Source organism: Varroa destructor, unplaced genomic scaffold, assembly GCF_002443255.2.
Source record: "Varroa destructor unplaced genomic scaffold, Vdes_3.0 BEIS01000007.1, whole genome shotgun sequence".
Classification (NCBI taxonomy): domain Eukaryota; kingdom Metazoa; phylum Arthropoda; class Arachnida; order Mesostigmata; family Varroidae; genus Varroa; species Varroa destructor.
In genome coordinates, this window is record NW_019211460.1 from 23,001,939 (window position 1) to 23,025,519 (window position 23,581).

At 42.1% G+C, this 23,581-nt stretch overlaps 1 long non-coding RNA gene across 10 annotated transcripts in view; it reads right to left on the reverse strand.

Moving 5' to 3' along the window:
• Positions 1-720: 720 nt before the first annotated feature.
• Positions 721-23,581, reverse strand: part of LOC111254983 (uncharacterized) — a 79,976-nt gene continuing 57,115 nt past the window's right edge. For 2 of the 10 annotated variants that reach the window (XR_015317397.1, XR_015317398.1), the window contains 3 exons: positions 22,238-22,274; positions 9,142-9,278; positions 721-1,383 (listed from right to left, as the gene is read on the reverse strand). This is a non-coding gene — a long non-coding RNA (uncharacterized LOC111254983). Of the gene's footprint in view, positions 1,384-1,759; positions 2,284-9,141; positions 9,279-11,264; positions 11,402-22,237; positions 22,275-23,581 lie in introns of those variants that run through there. The other 8 variants (XR_015317413.1, XR_015317409.1, XR_015317407.1 and 5 more) reach the window with 7 other exon arrangements.

Below are 23,581 nucleotides of genomic sequence, written 5' to 3' on the forward strand. Positions count from 1 at the left end.
GTTTTCATCTTAAGTTTCTCTAACAAAAACATCCGCTGAGCGAAATATTACTAGAATATTGAGTAAAAAAAATCTTTAGTAAGCCAAATTAATCGACGTCTTTCTTAAGTTAATGAGTTTGCCCGTATGCACATAAAGGTCGCTACCAAGTTTGACACGTTATACCGTTAAAATCGTTCATTTTTCATAGAACATTGGCTGACAGCCAGATGTATGCGGGATGCTTGGAATTGTGCGAACGAAGATTTCAAAGGACGATCAATCACTTTCCTAGGAGGCAATACCCCTTGTCCTGCCCGTGAGCAACGGAGCGATGCCGTCCTCATATTGACAGAGCCTACCCTTATTTTTCTATGGGCTGTAGTTTTATAGAGTTAAATAACTTCTCCGTAGAGAACCGGCGCCAAGCAGAACTTGGCCAGGCACAGAAAGAGTAAAATTTCTATTGAAATAATAACAGTGCAGCCAATGTGCAACCCAGTACTTCGTTCAATAATATCCGGTATATCATTCGTGCAAGTTTATACCCTCTCAATCATGAATGTTCTGCCATGTAGGTAAATTATTTATTATTAACGAGCTGTAAAGAAGTTGTCTGCTTTTTCTTTTTGCATTGAACTGTCCAGCAAGTTTCATTGACTAAATCAGGTTTATCTTAATTTACCTATCGTTTTTTTAAACCATACCTAAATGCTAAGTCTAAATAACAACAATAAATAATTACAAATAATTTTTCTACCAATGTTTATTAGTATGATAATGTTATATCCTAGCTTTCCTTACATGTCTGGCAGTACAGAGCGATCACTTCCTCAAACTTCTAACAGAATATGTACTTGAAAACGTCTTGTTTCCGTTATCAATGTCCTTATACGATTATATGTATCATCGGTTATCTTCGAGTTTGATGTAAGTATGCTTCATTTCGACCTTTGTAAATCTACTTGTCTCAACAGATCAGTATTCCAGACAACCTGTAACCTAAAGGGGTCCCAACTCCAATAGGAAGATGGCAGTTCTCTATGTACTGGATCCTTGTGTACGGACCGAATACCTCCAGTTTTGTGCAGCTCAGTTTCGGACTGACGACGATGTTCAATGCAGACGAGTCATACACCGCTAGTCTAGGCGAGCGGTCCTTCTCCGTGGCAGGTACGAGACAGAGTTAGAAGCCGTCACTCGCTAGATTTGCCTTTGTCGTCACTTGCGTCCACATCTCTATTGCGTTCGCTCTAAGTCGCGTTGGCCCCTATGTTTTGCCCTATATTCCCCTTGTCGTCTCTTGTGTATACCTTCTAGGATGATCGGTTTCGTTCGTATCTGGGAGCCGTTATACACGTGTAAGAGTGTCCCATCTCTGTGTTTACCGCCTGCAAGCAGAGCCTGAAAATAAAAGTTTGGATAATGCAAACATGAACCTAACTAGACTTTAGTACAGCTCGGATATATAGTCAACAGTACCCTACCGGGTGCGATAGGCGCTTTGGTGGCTAATCTTAGACAAAAGCAACGTTTGGCAGCAGGAACAGCGGCGAATTAGTGCGATTCGTCACTGTGCCTGCGGAATTAGTATATTTAGGGGTCCCTTTATTGATGGCAGAGTTAATTGAGCTATAGTTATTGCTCAGCCTTATATAAAGATGACTACCAGGCGTCCGGCGACGGCTGTGGCTAAAGCGTCGTAAGCCTGAGAGGTTCCCTTCATTAAAGTCGTCTCTCTTCGCCTTCGTAAACGGCGACTCCATTTGTTATTGCTTACCCCATGCCTTCCTATCGTCATCACCAATAGTAGCGTCGGCTACAGCTTGCTGCTCACACAAACCAAAAAACTAAGCGTTACGCAGCCGCCACACTTCACGTCCCTGCGTCATGGTTGGGGGGCACATGCACCTTTACCTATTTTTACTTCGGAGCAGCTGCCGCCATTAGCGTCATTCTTGTCAGCCGTTCTGCAGTTGGTTCACTTTGCTCAATGTCCCACATTTTTTGACGACGCCGCCGAGATGACGACCCTGCTATAAAAGTATCGCGGTAAAGTGGCATAACACATGCACTAAACGTACAGTCTCTGCCGCTACCAACTTTGCTTGTCTCACCCAGTTCTCCAGTCTCTTTGCATGTCCTGCGGTAAGGTTTTCCTAAGTAGTTGGAGAAACGGTGCGTGAAAAAATAAACGAGACAGGCCAAAAGAGAAAGATCAGCACGGAACGAAATGGCATAGCCTCGACAGCTTGACTGGCCTTCTTTCAGGTCTCGGTGGTAGTCGTTGATCATTTCACGACCAATCGGCCAAGTGGCAGCGAAATCGGCAGACAGAAAAGCAACAAACCACGAGATGAACAACTCGTATGTATGTGCTATTCGTACGTTCCATGCACGTATGTGTAGATGGTATTGTTGATAGAGGAACACAGAGTGCTGTTAATCGAAGTTGTGGCTGTTTTTGCTGAGGCCAGACGACGTCGATGACGGTCACGGAACGACGATACCAAAGAACGCAAACAGAAACGCACTTAATGAGTATGGATGATATGGCTCAATTGGTAATGCAGTATCGCGAAACGTTTGCGGCCTCAAATGCCTCAGTCAAAATAATTTCTGGATCTGGTATGATCGTAGAACTAGCGATTACCCCCTGCACATTTTCCCGACCTCCATTGGTAGGTACATGAAAAACTAGCAAATAGACAATATATTGAAAAAAATAATACTCAATGAAGCCGATGAGCTAACGTTTTTCCACAGTAAAGCATAGAACAGATTCGCGGCGGGCACATTAAGCGAATTGTTCTTCCACTCCTAGTTGAGACATGGATAACAATAAAAAATCAAATCTGGAAGCTCCTTGTGGAACGGACTATTGAACATTATATCAAGCCGTAGTAAATCGAAGAAGAACGTTTGCAAAATATATATTCAAAAGTTCTTCTATTCTCGTTGAAGCTCGTCGAAAAAATTCAATTCTATTTTTATAATCTAAGCGTCACCGTTGGAACAAATAGATGTTTAACGTTTGCGCTTTCTTTACGCACTGCCACTGCTGGAGATCACTGATCGTACCCGTGCAAAAATAACGCAATGTGGCGAGGGTTCTTATCAGATCACTCGGTGGCAATAGAACGCCATATAAGTATTCCTAACACGTCAATTGATTCCGTTGGTTTGGAGGTCAAACGCCCACTTTTTCTTGGTTCAGTCGCTAGTGAAGCGTATGCGCATAACTTTTTTTCACCATTCCGCAATTGTGCCGTGTCCTTATACGCATATCCTGCACGATACCCTGTAGCGGGACTGTATCGTACCGTGATGAAATCAAATGACCGGTCAATAATTCGACTCACGCCGAAGTGTGGCGTCAATCCAAAAAAACACATCCTACTCTATTGTGGGAGATATTCCTTTTGTAGCGTGACCCTACGAAAGTCTCTGAAAGATCCAATTGCATAGATCGTTTGGGAGCCCGTAATGCCAGGACGAGGCTAAAGTTTTTTTTAATCTTCGCAACGATTTCCACGACAACAATAATGGCCTAGTGCTCTCATGGCGGACAGGGAAAACGAGTAACACCAAATGTATCCTGAAATTTTCCAGTCCTAAAAGCAACACTGTAAAAAGATCAAAATCAATTTCGGTGAGCTTCACACGAAGTTACTCACATATTGTTTTTAATTAAAATTAGCTTGCTGCCATCGTGTTCGTTCGCTATACTGTTTACATCTTGTTTCAATCAGTGGTCTGCTGCGACTGAATCATAGGACCGAAAGGTTGCCCGTCGGATACTGTGTCATCAATTTGTCCGTTAGCTTACCACCAGAAAAGGTAAGGTCGAGACAGCGGATAAGTTAAGACACGTGATACAAGGTAAGCAGTATCCGATAGAGCTTGCCCAAACTAGTTTCAGTGCTTTAAGAAGTTAGACCTGGATGTAGAGCAATAAGAAGCGGACGTCGATAAACTGCAGGTTCTGGCTACGCGGAACTTTCATGTTCTCAACTTGCGAACCTTTTGCACGGCCAATATTCGATTGCTAGACTGTTTTAAATTAGCTGCATACACTAATAACTATTGTAAAGACAGGGAGGTGAGTCTCACATAAACTCACTTTAAAAGAAGACACTTCCAGTGGCTTTAGCATGCATTCATGTTAATTCGTACCGATGTTAACAACTAATCTCTGCACAAGTTTGGCGTCAGGTACAAATGTTGCGCGACAAGGTTCATCAGTAGAAGAAAAATAGAAGACATTCAAACGGACCTCCTACATTGACACCGTACAAAATTTGGCGGGTCTTGAAAGGGATCTGACCGAGTACATGTTTCCAAAACGCAGTGAAATTTTCTATGAGAAAAGAGGCTCATTCGACCGTATCAAAAATAAGTAGCAAATTGCCAACATGAACTTCCTGGCAAGACATTTTCCCTTACAAATTTCGTTAGAGTAGATGCATTTTACGTTTATGTCGCTATTATCAAGTCGCTCCGGAGGTTAACGGGTGTTCGAATGAAAGGTCTTTGCCATTTTCTGCAATTCAGATGGACGCGATAGCGTTTGGTCATGGCGAAACCTAACAAGTAACTAGAAGTTTAGTAATTTAACATATAACAATAAGCTGGGTTTGAGAATTTCTTAATTGAAAACTTAATCTAAAAATCAACCTTGGTACTAGGTTCTTCTTCAGCTCGTAAGGATAATAACAGTCTACACATTACATATGGTGCTATTGATGTTCTTTCTAACCTATTTATATTTAGAGCGAATACAGAGTTGCAATAAATGGTTACCTTAGCGTATATGAATTGTATTTGTAAGAAAGTCTAGCCCAATGTATTATTATGTTTTTTATATAAACGTTTTATTTATAAAACGTTTATAAAACGTTTAATTTTATATAAAACGTAACACGTAAGGCTTTAATATTTATCTCATCTTGGCATATCTCTGAGGCAGGTAGAAAACGCTTTTCTATAATTTCAAAATTATATCATATTGGCTAACGTAGATGGAGAGTCAGTAAGGACTCAATGTAAGCCTCCGTGGACTAACGGAAGCCGAGCTTTTTATTGTATCATTGTCTATGTACCTAAAACGTTGCCTTAGCATTACCAAGGGGCCCGGTCGGGTCGGCCCTGTGGTCGAGCTCAACGGTATTTTCACCCCCTTTATGCGGCGATAACTTCATTAGCCTAATCCAAACAGCGCAGCAGTAAAGGGGTGCTTCAGCGATTCCAAATGTCAGAGCTGGTCGCTGAAGTACTCTCATGAGCTCTGTCGATTTTGGCGGTACCCTATTCCTACTTCTTATTCGTTGAGGACGACGGCTCAGGCTAGGATTATCCGTCATCGCTGACTTCTGCTAGCGAAACCCGCGGACATGTCATCTAGTATCTATTGTTATCGAGATACTGCTGAAAAGAGGCTGTTAATTAGACGAAATTAGCAAAACCGTTGGCATCATCCTTCCAACGTTTTTAAAAGCAAACATACGCTGCTTAGACCTGTGTGAAAGCGAACCTAATAAATTACCCATTTTGGTGCCAACGGACGAAAGGCAAATCTACCTATTTGTATTATTTCAGAGTTCGTATATCGGCAGCATCGAATGTAGGCCCAATGTTGGGTATGCGATTCGTCTATCTTGCCAGAGGGAAAAACTACTACCGAACCGTTACTTCGTTACCCAGGGTTCGGCGAGACCGATGTGAATCACGTTATTCAATTCAACTCAAGAGGTCACTTGCTGTTACGCGTAGCGCGCCCTAACGGTTCTTTTAAGCACCATTCTACAACCAGGGTATATATATATATAAAGGTTATCTGCGTGAAGCTGGACGTCCAACAGCGGAAAATGTCATCGGCTCCTGTTGAATCATAATTTAGTTGAGGTTTCAAGAAAGAAATATCAAAAGTACTATTAAACCATTACTGCCGTGTATAGCACAGACACGAAATCAGCTTTACGTTATACTTCAGCTTTAACGTATATATATATAAATAGCGGACAACCTAGCGTTGCCTCCAAAGTCCAATCAGGCCGCTTGCTATTAATATGAGGCATCTACTTCTTTGAAGATTCGTAGCCAAGAAATTTTCGTCTGCATGGAATAACCACGCGTAGCGGAGCATTCACATGTGTTTATTTGATAACGTATTCTTACTGTTTTTTCAGGGTGGAAAAGTAAATTTATGCAAACCCATTTGGTGTTCTAAGACCAGTTGTTCAACGAGCGATAGTAATAGTTAAAAAAAAAAAAAAGAAACAGTGTTTCAACAATTACAAGTTATATGACAAAATTTAAGATAACACTTGCTTACTCTGAACTAGCAAGAAGCAAGGGAAAGCATTAGTGAATGCTACACAAAGCAAATGCTAGCTAAAGCCCTATACGGCAGTGATAAGTATTTAAAAGTGCGAACCAGCCTTCTATGAAGGAAAAAACTTGATATATTGAGTTTCATAGACGTTCCTTTTTTCCTTCATAGACGAGTTCATATTATAGTAACTTCTTACACAAAACAAAATTAGTTTGTCCAAAGCCGACTTCGGTGGCTGCGATACGAAGCTTTCTACTTGTTTCCATTTGTCACTTACATCGTACCACCGTTATTGCTTGAACGAGCCTCAAGAACAATGAATTTTGCTGTTAAAAACATTTTAGACTTATTGAATCAATCATAGACATCGGCACCGGATTGCATTTGAGAGACGAATTGTAAAATTATCATCAATAACATGACTTTTGAGTCTCGACCTTGACTACCGTCTACAATACGATGTAGACAATCAAAGTGCTGGTCAATAGTATCAGAAGGTTTACATTTTTCTGAGTTCATCGAAGTTCTCTATGCTTTTTAATCTAATCCAACGCTTGAATTATAGCCAAAAACCATAATTCTATCACGTAATGCCTATTTAAAGTGTGCGTCTTTGAGTCTAGGAAGTAGACATGCATTATTTTAGTTACGTTTTTCACGTTATACCTTGCCTTCGTATCTCCACATACGACACATAGTGAATCACGTCCTGTGGAAAAGTGTTTAAGAATTGGGCATTTTGACGCTTTTATAATAGCTACACATTTGCAGCTTTTTGCCTCACGCAACTTGCCTTTACAGTCATTTTGCGCCTACGGATGTCTACTCCTATTTGCTTATTTCCCTGCATTTATGTAAAATTATATACATGATATATGTAAACAAATTAGTTTGGTCGATAGCAGCTCTAGAGTTGCCTATGGCGTTTCTACAGGGTGTGTCGCCTGGCTACTACTACTTGACCTGTAATTTTCGGGGTCTACGGATGCAGCTCTGCCGAATCATCTAACTCCCTTCCACATGCTTATCCACGTACCCCCCCCCCCAGCCCCCGTTTACCCCCGTGAACACCAACGCCTACATAGAATACAACTAGTGAAACTGCTATCGGCCTTGCGGCGTTGAGCTTTTGATTCTCCTGTAAACATGTATGGCTATATATGAATCTTTGTTCAAACGAATGTTTGTACAGATGGCAAGCAGGTCAGTAGAACGTAACTCCCTAACAACGACCGGCGGAGTTTGTGATCTACTGTCCCGTACCTCTCAAGCTGGTGGTGGCAAGCTGGCTAATTGGTCCTGGTTTGCGATGTCCATGGCAGATCTGGCAAGGCCAGACCGACCGCGAACACCGCCAGACCAAACAATCGAACCGGGGTAGTCCAGTTGGACCGGAGAGTTTCCTTGTCTGTCCCGTTGTTCTTTTCTGGAATACTTACTGCGAACAGGGGGCAGCTAGATAGGCAGTGGGAGAACGCGAGAAAGTCGGAGTCTTTCATGTGCCCCAAGGGAGTACTGAAAAGCTCTCACACCCGCAGGCAACGCAGGCCGACAAAACGGTCAGAAGCTGTCTGTTCTACTGCTCGGTACCTAAGAGGACGTAGGGGCGATAGGAGAAACTAATCATCCATGAATGCTTCCTCCCTCGGCGAGTGGAGGCGACATCAAGCTCCATAAGGAGAAAACTCCCCAGACCCACTCTAAATAAAGAAACGGATATAGACAAAGACAGAATGGGAATGAGCAAGAGCAGTTGAAGTCACAGGGATTTTCCTCAGCACAAGATAAACTTTTCGAGCAAGAGTAACAACCTCAAGAGCAAGTGGATAAGGTTGCACGCTAAGTGGGTCTGTACTCGTCGCGGCGGCACTCTTAGCGTCCCGAAGAAACAACGATCACGTGGCACTAGATAGTCTTTATCTACGCTAGAATCGTGGCATTCGGTAGTAGTGATCTCTCTCTTTATTACTCGATGCTTGCGTTCGTACAGATCTATATATATATATATATATATATATATATATATATATATATATATAGACGGGTTATATACAGCTCGTCAGGAAACCGCCTTATGACCTTGGCGGCTATCCTTGCTTCAAGCGTTAAAATTCATCGTCAAAGAAGTTGTCAACAGACAGCGGGGACTCATTGTGCGTCTTCATTTGTGGCTTACAGAGATGATTCATGTGCAATGAGCTGCATACATGTGCGTGTCGGTATAAAGACCTCGTGTATACCATCTAAGTCTTGACAATCTTGAAAATATGGTATTTTAATAGATACGTTGAGAGATTTTTGCTATTACGACTAGATAACGTATATGATTAGTACAGTTTCATTTCACTTGTACGTCTAGGTACGTATTTGATTCTCACACATCTCCTAACTAGTACTTGCTCTACCTAGCGTTCAATAGACCCTTCGCTTTACCTTCAAGCTAACCTATTAAAACACCTCGACGCAAGTTATCCAGTATTTAGACATCAAAACGTATATAAATATTAAACCGAAGCCAAAAACAAATTATCATTTGTTGTTTGAATAGCCCGTGCATTGATCCGTTACAACATATCGCTGAATAAATCTTCTCAGCAGGCGTGTCATGGTGTCCCGCCAGGCTATTGGCTTAATGTCTGTTGGGCTTCTCCTATTTAATCTTTCTCTTAAACGATTACAAGCGCGTCCCTGTATGTAGTCCAGCCATTGTCCGTGTCTGGCAGCGTCTGTACGTCGGACCTGTTCACGCTTCGTCGTTAAATATATAGCAGCAAAATAGTTCGCCTTGTGATGTCTATTAAAATAGTCACTCGCAGATATCTACCTACCTGAGAGTGGTGGTAGCGTGGATGGGGGGCGAGGATGGCGACGGATTATGGATGCGCAATGAACGTGCCATCTCGGAGATATAAATGCGAAGTTTTTTTTTATGGCAGACATGCGATGCACAGATGCGAGAGGGAAACTGAAGGACAAAGAAATGGAACAAGAAAGACAAAAGAAAAAGAAGTGACTCTTGGAAAAGGTAAGAACTTGATTATTGAATGGGTCATCGCAAAAATCCACGAGAGCGCCAGCGGCTACAATTATACAATGGGAGCAAGCACGAAGCGACTGACGACAACGAATGGTCTGACGGGGCCCTATCTGTCTTCAAGGACACGGCCGTGTCTCGCACGTTTTTGCCAAAGCGCCGTGCGTCCTTTTACTCTTTTGGAAATTGTAACGTCCACGAATACTCTGCGCATGTTTCTCTCCATCTCCGTTATTTCCTGACTTCTTGCGAGCGCTGCAATCGTTAGTCAGTGTCATGGTACTGCCTCGGTTCATAGTTCAGGCCATAGGTCGACACGCAGATAAAAACAGACTCGTACAAGTAAGGCATGTTCCTCTTAAAAAGGAATAGGTCTGGAAGGCGAGACGGGACTCACGAGCGTGGGTATAATGATAGTGGTAACGCGTCTTCGTAGCTATTGTCATCTCCCGTCTCTTTGATCCTCTATCGTTATTTTTCTTGCCTTGTCACCGTTTTATGTTGACTGCGTTCTTTTTACATTGACAAGAATTGGCCTCAAGCTGACATATTGAAGAAGCTGTCTTTTCAAACTCCAGTAAAGAATATTGGGAAATGCACCAGCCAGTTATTTTAGCGGTGGCAGATATATTCGAGACCCCATTTGAAATTGCGCATTGTGAAAGGCACCTAAATCACAGCTGCTCTATGGTTATAGTCACAGGTTCTAATAAATACTCAAACCAGTACCATTGTTATTGACTGCACCTTTCTATGTGGTCATTGCCCTTACGGAGAGATGGTGACAAGGTGCCTATTTTGTAGGTACTTTTTTTTTATTTGCAAGTGTTTTCGTTTGGTCGTTTGTTTAGTTGTTAAGCGGTCCACGCGTTATCTATTTGCAGCATACGAGGACACGGTGCGTACGGATTCACGCAATCTGCGGCCCAGTTTATTGGTGTTTAGACAACGAAGTAGTTGCAGCCGATGCTGAAATTTTGATCACGTGTTGAGCCACATCGTCGAAGAGAAAAGGTCAAACAATAAAGAAAAGCGCAAAAAGTGGACCTCGAGGCAAAGTTTGGGTTTAACATTGATGGCCATTTGCATACGGATAGTAAGACCAATAGTAGTAGCAGTTATCAGATGGTTAACGTCGCTGTTACGGAAGGGTTTTCATGATTATCATTTTTTATGCGCCCATGCTCCTGTTGCTGTAAAAGCGTCCTGATGATTCAACACAGTAAATATGTACCATAGAACAGATTATGCATTTTCACTATAGAAACCTATAGAACAACTCTTAGCAGGACTACCGACGACAGCTTCAACTATACTATAATGTATGGCCTTGAAAAAAAAAATGAAAGAGCCGAAAATAACTATAGTATATTGGAATAATATATAGTTCACGTCGGTCGCGAAATGATTTCTGAATTGACGATCATCTGTACATTCAATAACACAGATTATAATAAATTTATAATAAAAAAATAAATAATAAAGCAACGGTTGATGCTTTACTAAACTTAACACGCATCAAACCTAATAAATCCGGATTTTTCTTTTTGCAGTTTGACGGATTTTTCACACTAAGTTATAACGATTCTGTTCTGTCTGGCTCTGGTTCTTTTCTTTTCTTTTTTCTATTCAGGCACATTTTTATTGCAAGCTATTGACGCATTAAAAATTGATTCAATAAAATAGAACAGTATGGACCGGATGCTTGACATATGCGTTCAATGGAGTCATCAGCAGGTACGCATAGAGCAGTACGATAAGCACAAGCCAATGTCTGATCCGGTTTCCAATCGAATCTGGTTCTCTACATACAACACGTTCAGTCAAACAGTGTCGCTCTTACCAAGGATTCATTTGCCTATAACTACCTTCCTACCGAACAAGCTTGCATGTGCCTTCTGCTACTATTATTCTTACCATTATTATCCAAGGGCTTTCCGGACATTCATCCTTTGTTTCTATTTAATGAATCCGGTGTATTTTCTGCCGACGCAGAACAACCTGAAAAGTACGAAGACCCACTTTTTCGCCACCATGTCGAAGCTAATGAACTTCTGAAACAAGATAAGCGCTCTGACAATTAAGAAGCAGTGTTCCTTCGAGCCTCCACAGCCTCTTTCATGGTCGTCGGTGCTAGTAAAATAGCGCATTCGTAATCCTGATTCTAAGATTTCGCTCTTCTAACGTAGGGAAAAAAATGTTCATGAATAAGTTTACCCTTCATTCAGGATCCGATAGTAGCAAGATTGCTGGCAACATGTCACTTACCTGACAACTAGTACATGCTCAAAGACAATTTGCCTTTTAACCACGTAAACGTGCAATCCTTACACAAATACTATTCCAATAAATGTTTACCCAGCTTGCGTTCAAAACCTGCGCGATCAGGAAACATTTACCCTAGACCTACCCCTGACAGATACTTTGGAAGAGTAACCAAGGGCCAGCAAAATCGTTACTCAAACATGTCCTTACGCTTGAAATTACATCATGCACTATAGCAATGGAAATTCAATCCATGGCCCCTGTCAGCACCTAAATCGTGGTTAGATTTCGTGAGTGACTTGTTTGCAGAACATAATCTAATGAATGCCTTTAGGAAATGTCGGACATAAATACTATTTATAGCTGCCCAAATAATAAGCTAATTAAAGCTTTTGTTTCGCTTAATAATTAAACTGTTCAATTGTCAAATAAATTAACAACTGAATAGAACTGTTTTCATAATGAAACATTTCTCTAACGAAATATTTGGGTTGTGGCACTCTTAACGAAATTAAACATAGTAATAACTGGGTTTTACTTCAGCTCCCGCTTTCGCTCTCTATTGAAGTGAATCTATCCATTTTCATTACGTCCATCATGATAATCCCTTATCGAACTAGCGCCAGGCCGAACTTAGTTCCTGCAAACCGTGCGTCCACTCAGTTTTATCAGATATTTATTCTTCACTTATCTGTAAGTGGCTTTTTCTTATAACTATCTTCATCTGATCGTAACGACGTAAAGAGGCACGTGATAATAAGCGGCTATTCAATGCGTTCAGTTATTCTGTACAACATATCCTAAGTTATGGGAGCAAATTTCAAACGATTTGCTTGCCCTGATCTCTTTTGTTTGTTAACTAGTCGCGTAGATGCTACGTATGAGAACGTTCGTGCACAAATTCTTTTGTTGTATCAACATAACCACCAAAAACGCTTTACCTGAACATGCTATCAGACGCAATTCAGTCAAAGCCAGACATCGAAGCGTCAGAAAAAAGCGTATAGACTGATGAGGCTAAAAAGAAACCCAATACGAGCGAGCAATCGCTAAGTGATGCCGCGAGGCTCTGCCAAGATTTCCTAGCTCATGTAGTCTCTTCGTCGAGCAGAAATTAAGCAGGGCAGTTAACGACTCCGGGACTGTTAATACTTCACTTGAAGCTAAGTGAGGAAATAGGCCCCCGGGAGCATGCCCGTTAGTCTTCGTTTAGCAGAAAAGACAACGACGCAAACAGTCTCGCTGACGCATTTTGACACGCCATCACGCAGTTAATTCAGTAATAATCACCCTGCACCGGTATAGATAAACACAATTTTAGCCACATGGGTGGGTCACTTGTATGAAACAAAGACGCTACACGCCATATAGGCTAGCCGGGCATGTACGTGGACTAAAAGGAAAGAAAATTGCAATATTTTACTGCAATAAGTACCCTGCTTAACGTTAGTAACTGATAATTAGGACGGTAGGCATTACATCGCCTAATATAGATACGTTCTTCGCACGACTCTATATAAGGGTAGACGTGTACTAACTAGGAATTGCTATTCTTATGCATAAACCAATTATATCGAGTCTACTGAAGGCCTTCATGGTTTATGTTTGCCTAATCAACTTTATATCGTTTTTTTATGTCTCTAATAAACTATCCTACTTAACGTAGATCTTAGGAGAGCACGTATTTACGAAGCGCTTCTGAAACAGGCTACCTCAATTTTAAGCACGTTGCATATACTGCCATCTAACTATTATAGGTTTAAAATACATGCTCCCCTTAATACTACATCACACTAAACCGTAACACGGTTTCACAGAAGAAAGCGTCGTGGGTGAGCGCAGGACGACCGAACGGATACCTATCAGAGTCTAAAATTATCTATTTTAAATTTGAAAACTCATATATATATGGTAACAAATAAGAAGGCGATTCTACACGTACCGAGACGCTAATTGCGGGCGTTAACTCGAGAAGTCATCGATGTCGAATGAAGACCAGCACGGCCAACTCATATTTACAATTGTCTTTTCCTATCTGTGCCTCAGCCTGTCTGTGCTTCAGGTATAAAAACGAGTGCTTAATGCAGACCGACCGTGCCAAATTTTTGAGCAGAATAACGCCATCCATTGGCAAAAAAAGTTTGCTGGTATCGGTGAATTGTGAACTTTGAGAAATACTACTCTATTGTGTTTTACGTCCAGTATTGCGGTTAGGCAGTCCATCAGAGTTGCCTCCTAACACAGAGTGTCTGAACTCGGGTTCGAAATTACACCTAAAATTAGCAGTCAAATGTCTACCCGTTAAGTTACCACGAGAACGTCCCTTGCTGAACGTAGAATTTTCAACTGAATCTGAAATGTCTCGTAGTATCTGTTTGTAATGACTCGCAAGTAACTTCCAACCCCGATATATACGGCGTAATCCGATAACTTTCGACTTGAACCCTGATAGTAACAGTCTAGACTGGGCGGGAGGGTAGGGGGCAGGGGGTCAGCTCAAAGTTGATTAATATCTTAAAATTGGTTATTAGCAGTAATTATACTTATATATATAGCGGTTATATTCACTATAGCTCCGTCGAGTGAAATACGATAAAGGTTAATATAGGAAACAGCATGCAACAACGAGATTACTTGAGAAAGTTGAAACGAGCGCGTCTGGACACGAGTTTTTAACGGCAAACACAACAGCGTTGAGGGTAATAATGTCGTCAAATCATACTTTCGATACCAATTTCAGCTTTACGTGCGGCTCTAATATTAGAGTTCTAGATATGTTTTATGAAAAGTTCGCTCCCACTCAACCAGTTAATCATACAGCACTTTTCGAATTTTTCTATGTAAAGCCGAGGACTAGACTTGACCGATTAAACCTAAAGATGTACCAATTCAAACTGTAAGCAGCGACTGCCGCACATGACACACTCTAAGTATAATAACGTTGAAATAGTTGAAAGTTAAATTTTGCATCGAAAAATATTTTCAGAAAAAGCGGATCCACCTCGTCCAAGTTAATTAGTCATTGCCTTAAGCAGATAGAACTTTTCTGTAATGATATTTATATGTTTAGATGTTCATCCAGTAGCTTTGATTGCTGCAGATATCGCCGTCGTTCAGAAAAAGAAAATTCTGGCCTTTTTTTTTTTTATTTCCCTCTTGGGGCGTGACTCTGAAGCCGCAATTCGCTCGTAAATTTGTATATAGTGTTTATTGCTAATAACTTCCACAATCACCCAAATAACTGAAACCCGGTGGATCGAGCCGTTTTGGTATACTCCGTGCCATGTGTAACGTGCGTATTGACGTGTATTGAAATGGACTTTAAACCGACTTTAAATCGAACATATTCGGTCTGGATAACAGTGGAAATCCTAGAGAACACGTCATTGTTGTTTCAAACGGGCATACGATAAACGCTCAATCAGAATACAATCCGATACGATTCCGCGCAGAGCTGCTAGCTTTTTTTTTGTAGCGTTTGACCTACACGAACATTTAAGCCTACTATTATAGAGGAGGCGCTTCGAAACGCCAAACATGCAGCATGAGCCAAGCCATACAGAGTACGATTTGTCCCAGTTCTGTCAAATTATCGATCAGGTTATTGACACTACGGTACGTGTGTGTCAATGTGCTGTTATGTCAGCAGTTTTGTGTCCTCGTTACGGACTAAGGATAGTAGAGAACTTCAAGTCGACTATTTTCCCCCAATCGCGCTTATTCTCTTGGCTGCGGTAGTTTCTTCAGTCGCCGTTAATGTGGTTTCCTTGCTTCGTTGGTTAAGTGTACACTACGATTGCCATGTTCGTAGCCACCGTTTCTGCCGTCGCGAACGTTGTCGGGTGCGTAATACTGGGTGAATGACAAGTTGATGAGGCGACGACCTGTTCTCTATTACGTCGTACGGTCGTCGTGGATGCAACTGCAGCTGTTGTTGTAGCTGATGTCGTTGTCATCACCATGGGCGGCGCTGCAATAGCTATAGCGGTCTTCGTTGCACCGAGCAGTCTGTCCTGCCCTGTCTTTCCGAGGCCTCATCATCGTCTCTCACCAGTGTTCCCGGCGTGTTTTGTTATGTCGTAGCCCGTTTCCCCATCTCATGCCTTTTCAAAGCTTACTCCTTCCACAGAGTTGGACCTCTTGACGACATCGGTGATGTTAGCGCGCCATAGGGACAGAGTACAGCTGCCTAGAAGAAGTGAGCCTTTTGTTAAGTCCCCGCCCTCTGTTCCGCCTATGGCGTGAAAATAAACGTGTTGTCCTACTGTTACCAGCCATCCCTACAACAGCATCGTCGACTGCAGAAAAAGAAAAACGGAGAACGAAGCGTAGTATCGAAAGCTCGAAGCGCAGCCAACGGCGACCTTTTACTTTCAGGCTCCAGCTGCATCGTACAGGCCTACTCCTGGACCTACAATTTCCGTAGTTTTTCTCTTCACATTGCTCGCCGTGTCTGTAATGTCCGCGGTAGTGGAGGCAGTAGTAATGTGCTCACATGGGGTCCTAACGTGTGTGCCTACTGACTTTAGGCAGGACTCACGTGTATATTAAATGCCGGCTGTAGACACAACGTTCCTCTTGCTGAACAGGCAGGAGGGACAGTGGCTTAACGGCGGTAAAACGCGAAGCATTTAATTTAACTAGTTGTACAAGTAAAAATAGTCATAGCTCCTGGGCACTAGCTTTCTTCTTCTCCTCTTTGAAATACTTCACCCTGTTTGCTAAGTGTAGGGAAAAGGCTCTGCGAGCGGCACGGGTCACCCACAGTCGACCAGAACAAACAGCCAGCAACCAGGCGGCACTGAAGTAAGGATGGCAAGAAAGGAGTCGCGTAGAGACTACGGGATCAGGGCCTCCCGATGCATTGAGGGCCACGGCGTGTGACGGCTGCCGGACTGACGGGAAAACGGCCCATGACAAATAGATAGCACAAACGAAGACTCAGTCCACAACACTGGAGAATGGCAACACGGAAATCACGTCCAATTTGCCCTTTAGCTATGGCAGACAAGGTAGGGAAAAGGCAAAGTTTCGATCGATCGTACACATAGTGCAAACAATGAGGATTACAAGAGGCCACTGCTTCCATTAATAATATTGGAAAGGCAAAAGAGAAGGAAATAGAACAACACAGAGACGTGTTTAAGGCCAATACGAGAATGTAGGAATACGAAAACAAAGACGATCGGTTGATTTTTTTTTTATATTACAGCGTACCGATATGGTAAGCAGGCAGCCTCCATGTTGACCTCAGTCGGTCGACGAGCTCGTAGTTTGTCAACAAAGCTTTAGATATCCATGAAATGCGAATTTATTATCCTCTGGATATTATTTTGTTGGAATTTAGATATTTGTAAGTATAGGTAAGTGAATTTATAAACGAACATGTTACCTGTTTTATTAGTTATTTTCGACACGCCTAATAGTTGGTCTAAAATACCATCGATAAACATACGCGTAATGAGTGTGTTCCTGCGTATTCGTAAATAGAAACAAACAGACAGTGCTGATAGTCAGTTAATTAATACAGAATCCTATTTGGGTCTGGGGTCTTAAACTACGCTATAAAAACGATCAAGCTACCTAGCCACCTGGAGCGGGAACAATGAAAGGCCATCACATATGAGCGTTGGAATAAATCTCTTCTTTTAAAATAACCACATCTATATTTGTGTTTCATATGCATAGAACATATAGAATAATTGCATATATAATACATGGAATAAACATAATAGTTTTAGGAAAACAAAAAGAAACCAGCTACGTCCGTATTAGGATAACAAACCTATAATATATATACGCTTGCAATGGAATCATCACAGTAGTGTTTAAGATGTAGATCGTCGTGAAACAAAATATAACGCCTTATACTTGCGATGTTTACAATAAATCTGAAAAAATATGATAAATTAGCTAGCGTAGCGGACAGACCAAGATGATCGACTACACCTCGATAATGAATCATAGGATAGATCTGATTCTATCAAGGAACAAGGTGGCCAAAAAATCAATATATAAAATCAACTGTTCTACACTACGGGCTGATACTAAGCTGGAAGGACAGCTGGTGTGGTAAGTATTGGGAAATTCTAGCTAAGAAGAACACCGCGCAAATGCTGCACTAGTTTCTCTTACAGTGACCAGCCTAAGTTGGCGGACACTTTTGATTTGGGTTGTGGACCTCTTACCTGTACACAGGCTGTGTTAGGGTGGTGAAGTGTCGGTGTGTACATGTATATGTGACTTTTATGATCCTTTATAATAGTACTATCTACGCCCGGACTGTTTTCAGATGAGGGTCTCAAAACACTAATGACCTCTTAGTCTGGTCCTGACCATTCCTCATTATTCTATACTTGATTGTCATTTTGATGAGTATCAAGGTTTGCTGTTTGGTTTTCGTTTGGTCCTTACAGGCACACAGAGTCGTTGTTCTGTTATGTTTACGGGAGTCGCCATCTTCACGTGGAGAGCACCTTAAAGCGGGTCAGATATCGGACAGTCTGCCCTATATTTCTATATGTTCGACCACCGGCAAAGCGGCAGCTGTTAATCTCAACAGCTTCAGTACACCAATATGGTAAAGAAAATCTTGAGAATTCAGTAATAAAATGAAAACCAGCAAACTCGTCATTGGATGAATTTAATCGACTTCAGCATAACGAAGATGTGCGACACACTAAACTCTATTTTTATCTATTGCGCGCTACGATCTTCACATGTGCTTTAAGGATAAATATGTTCGAGTAGACATGGACAGAATACGGCTCAGACATATCGCCCTTATGCATATCACCAGAATGTTTCTATCATTTAAGACAGGCTTATATAAAATAAAAGCGGTAATTGCAGAAGACAAAAAACTGAATATGTCCGACAGATATGCTCAACGAGATTACTATATCTTTGTCTTCTCAACGACGCCTAGTAAGGAAAATCTACTGAATCTAGTCCTTTGTTGGCCTATGGTAAATTGTCATTTTATGTGTGATGCATATTGACGCTTGCTATCCACTGTGGTTGTGAATATCAATGACAAGCTACGTCTGAGCTACGCCTTAGGCGCAAAAGCATCAACAACAACAACATGGACAACAAAAATAGCCCTGGTTTGTTTTCGGTTGTCTACTTACGAGCGTAACTTTATCAGTATGACAAGTCTGCCTCTCAACTTCCGAAGCTGCATAGCCCAAGGGGGTATTCGCCGCATCGCAAATAACAAATGACCTTGCTTGTTTCTTCTTTGAAACTTTCGCATTCTTAGGAGGCAATTTGAATTCTCCTTTTTTCTGAGTATCTAAAGAACCCCATGAATCTCAATTGGAAACTCTTCCTTCAAAGTTCTGTTCCGCTACACTGCAGGCGACGGAAAATTGTTTATGCAGAAGTGGCATACAGGTGCTGACCTGTTAAAATCTTCTTTTTTTTCGCAACACAGTGAGTGTGTTTGTTGAAAAGCTAATTCAAAAGAAGAATCAGGAGACTTTACCGACAACTGTTCAAAGTAGGCTGTGTAGCAATCGGTTGAATGTTATCTCCTTCCATTGATTGGGAAGGGTCGAAAGCCTCTGTTACAACCCATAATGATATAACTCTTGCAGTGAATCCAGCTAGGTCTTGAAAAGCACCCAACAGTTTCAATAACAAGCACAGCTAGTTAGTCGTTTACAAAATGACGGCCAACAGCCACCTGATTATGACCTGAAAATACTTCTGGCTGACACTAATTAGCCTGCAACTCCTTCGGCCTCGCCACCTTTCCTGTCTCATCCTATGTGACCTGATGGCAATATTCCTACTGATAATTACGTGTCTTATTTGTTAGATTTGCCAGTAACAAAAATGGCATACCTTATTTACCCTTCCTTCAGGTCGATCCGTACCGGTAGCAGCAGAAAGCGTTTAGCATACTCGACGAGTTATAACATAAATTACTATTTCTACATTTACGTAGCATATATTCGTCGCACCGTCGAAGTGTGATTCTCTAACCAGCCGGAGGAGTTCGAGTGGGCAGACGTTTGTATCGAACAATATATTCCCTCATAACTTCGGTGTCGCATTGTTCCACTGATCCGTTCAGATGCTCGTGTACAGGCGTGAATAAATGCTGTTTTCGTAGCAAAGATCCCATGCACTCTATGCGTAGTCCACACTGAGTGGAAGTTCTTATGAATTTTCCTCTTATGTTAGAATAGTGGTGAAAAGTTACGATGTCGTTACTGCTGTAGCTAGACACATAACAGAAATGGCGAAGGTGACGAGTCCTAGGAAAAACTGATAGCTCAATGTTATGCAGATATGTAGCAATTTGTTCATATAATACTCAAACATAATTTCAGCACTGTGGATGATGTTTCTGGGTTGAAAAGTATTATGGGCCAGCGCAAAAATCTAACCCGAATGCTAAAATTTACGGAACTCTCTAATTTCAATATGTCTTTTCTGTTAGCTAATCGTGGTTTGGTCTATAGCATGGCCTGTGTTGAAAGTTTCAGCCGCTTTCTTTACATGAAGATAATAGAAGTTGATATAATCAACAAGCAGTCCACGGCCACTCTTTGCATTTAAATATACGCAACAACTTAGACGTTCATTGGCAAATATCAGCAGGAAATCGCTGCACTTTAGCTATTCGAATACAGAACTGGGTCACAATTAAACACTGTAATATAAATAAATTTTAAAGCATTTACCTTTAGAAATCAGTGTTATATATATATATATATATATATATATATATATATATATATATATATATATAACCGTTTGTTACAGATTTCCAGTCAGTTATATGGAACACTGCATCACAGACTTTACGCACACAAATCTTACCATCGTTATCAAAACTCCACTGAAGTACACGTTTGCTGAAGTCGAGCAAAGAAACTAGCTGGTATCTGCGAACACGAGTATCTCAATAGTAATAATCTACCGGCGTGTACAACCATCCTCACGCTGAGAAGGTCCTACTTTACTGTCTTCTAGTTGCCTTCCTCCCTCCGTCATTCAGGCAGCCCTAAGCCGCGTCGCGAGTACGCTCATCGCTAATTACCACGTTTTCACTGGGCTCTAATTACCTCAATTTTTAGCATTTTAAGAAGCTGCTACTGTTCTTTTGCATAGCTTCAATTGTGAGTATTCTATTTCTCCGCACTCCACGTTGTCATGAGTCCTACTACGCCATCCGCAACGAAACGGCTGATAAACATTTCAGCCGAAGTCGCACTATGTTCGAGCTTTTTCTGACACCTCCTTTACCCTCAATATACCCTTCTCTGCGTGAGCGTGCTACAAAACAATTGCCCTACTTCTTGTGGTAGACACCTCAGTTTTGCGTTTATTCCATTAAAATTAAGAGTAGCTATCCTGCCAGATCCGCTGATAGAGAACTGAGCTCATTGCCGCTTTTCCACTTGCTGCGCGATCCGGTTGCTTTATCTCAAACCCTTGTCCGACGTATTCGAGGGTTTAGAACGAAAACTGTTGGGATATTACTCAGTGTCCCGACGCGGATATTGCCAGGGTTGCCGAAACTAGGGGATAGGTTGCGAAATGGGGTGCACAGCAGGCGGAGACAACCGCACTGTAGGTAACATCAACAGCAGCGGTGTGTCAAGAGAAGTTGGGGTGCCAACGCTTTCCAACGATGGCGACGGCAACAGGCGTCAACAACAACAACAACGTTGGCGTCGCAGAGGATATTAAAAGTTACCACTGACTTGTGTCATGCAGACACGTCGAGTGCTTGTCTTTGTCTCAGTCAAAAGCTACTACTTTCTTCATTCTCGCTGTCTATCCCTCCCTCCCTCCCTCCCTCCTGTTCGGGCTCATTCTTGGTGTTTGACGCAAGAAGCCACTGCGGTATTTCTAAGCGCTATCCGATGCTTTCCCTTTTTCCTCATCATTCATTGTTGTTCTCTGTCAGCTCTACAACGTCCCTATCCTGAATCCTTCTCGACAGCTTCCTCGTAGTTGTGCTCCTGGTGTGCCATGACGGTGGCAGCTTGCCATTATCATCAACAGCGCCTAGAAGGTTGTCGTTTACTGTCCATAAAAGGATGGCGTTCGTATTAGACCGTACGTGGCAGGTCGTTCGATCAGCCATTCTACGAGCCGGTTGTTCGAACACTGTGCCAACGGTTTTAGTAACTAAAGCACCGGCGATAAGCTGGTGTAAACGCCAGGCGAGATGGTTGCGCTGAAGTCGTCAGCCGGCGCAACAGCGGAACGTCTGCTTGCGAAAGCGGCGTGCACCGTGTATGTTACTGTTACTAACTCCAGGTTAGCTGCGAGTGCAAGAGTGATTAGATGTTTGTTGTGTACGATCCTATTAATGGATGTTATTAGTGTTATTGTTTCGCACAGGCGCCAGTAAGCGTCAACATTGCCATGTTGCAAGCAGAACTGCTCAGTGGTTTCTCCTAGGTTTTAGCGAGCTTTGCCTACAACCAAAAGCGGGAGAATAACGTCGAAGCTGCTTGCCGTTGTGTTAACATTCTGCTCATCTAGAACGACTGCACCTGAAGATGAGGAGTGGCAAGTGCCTGCATGACTAATAACCTAAGATCATATCTTCCATATGAATACACTGTTGATTGTTGGAAAAAACACATCGCACTCACCAATAAGCAGCGGGGTTTGCGGCGGTCAGCCATACACCTGTGACAAAATAGGCACACGAGATTAAGAAATAAGACAGGACAGAAGGTAATTTTCTGTTGCCTATAAGCCACGAATAAGATGACCGACTGGAAAAACAGTTATGAAATTGTATGGACCGGCGTAGAGAAAAAATGATGTCGGCTTCAGCAGCCAGGGCTATTTGGCTTTTCGAATATCCCGCATTTGATCGATTAGCCATTACTTTGAACGGCTGGCTTCTGCTAGTCCGAAACGAAGTTCGTCGACGCCCGGATTCAAACCTAAGTGTCTTTAAACTGAGCAGGGGAACACGTTACAAGCTGCGCCATCACGGGGCTATCCACGAATCCTACCCAGTCATATGACAATGACCATAGCACCAGTGATAACGGAAAGAAGTCGGCTATGGCCAAATGCACCTGCGTGTGACTGCTGCGTCAACGGAGGTCTGACTCTACATGCCCTGTATAATAGGACGCTGACTTAGTACACATAAAGCACTTCACATTTAAGGATCCAACTGGATAAGCGTTTTAACGTTTCAGGTCATTGTGTCTATTTCAGTTCTGTTCACTTCGTATTGTTGCACATGGCTGAGCTCCAATAAAATTGCATTTTGCATTATTACTGTATCTTTGTTACACACGAATTTACGTCAAAATTGGGCACCTTTCAAATCCACTTGAAAATGAACACTATGATTCTATTAGGTTAAAACGTATAAAAGTATTCCTCAAAAGCGATACAGGTTCTATGTACATGGTAGTTCGTGACCGCAAAGATCAGATTAACCCGATATAGCGCATCTGCAATCAATGCTTACGATACCTATTCTCGCCTACTCACTTCATTAAACTATATGTGGCTTGGGGCACCCAAGGCCAAATTTCTGGAAGTTGATGAAGCAACAAAAGGGCCTAGTATATTGAGTTTGGCGGTCGCCGGTCTTCCATAGCTTTAGCTTCTCGTGGCGTCTGCAAGTGGAAAAAACCGTCAACTGAGCCAGTTAGACGTAAATCTTTACTGCTCCATTGCACATCTCACTTTACGCAGCCACGTATAAGACTGTCATATCGTGGTGCTGTTGTACGAGATCCAACATACCAATAGACTTGTTCTTGTCGCTTCGTTAGCTCATCAGTCAGTCTCCTCAGATGTTAGGAACTCGAACGCAGCTCTTTTCGTCTCTCTTTCTAGCTCCACCTTACCGTACGGCTGCCCGTCAACGACGAGAGTGTCATCTGCTTTTTCATCTTACTATTCATTTATTTCTACTGTGGGATATACAAAAGCAAAGCCGAATTTTTGAGCAGAGAAAACAGCGT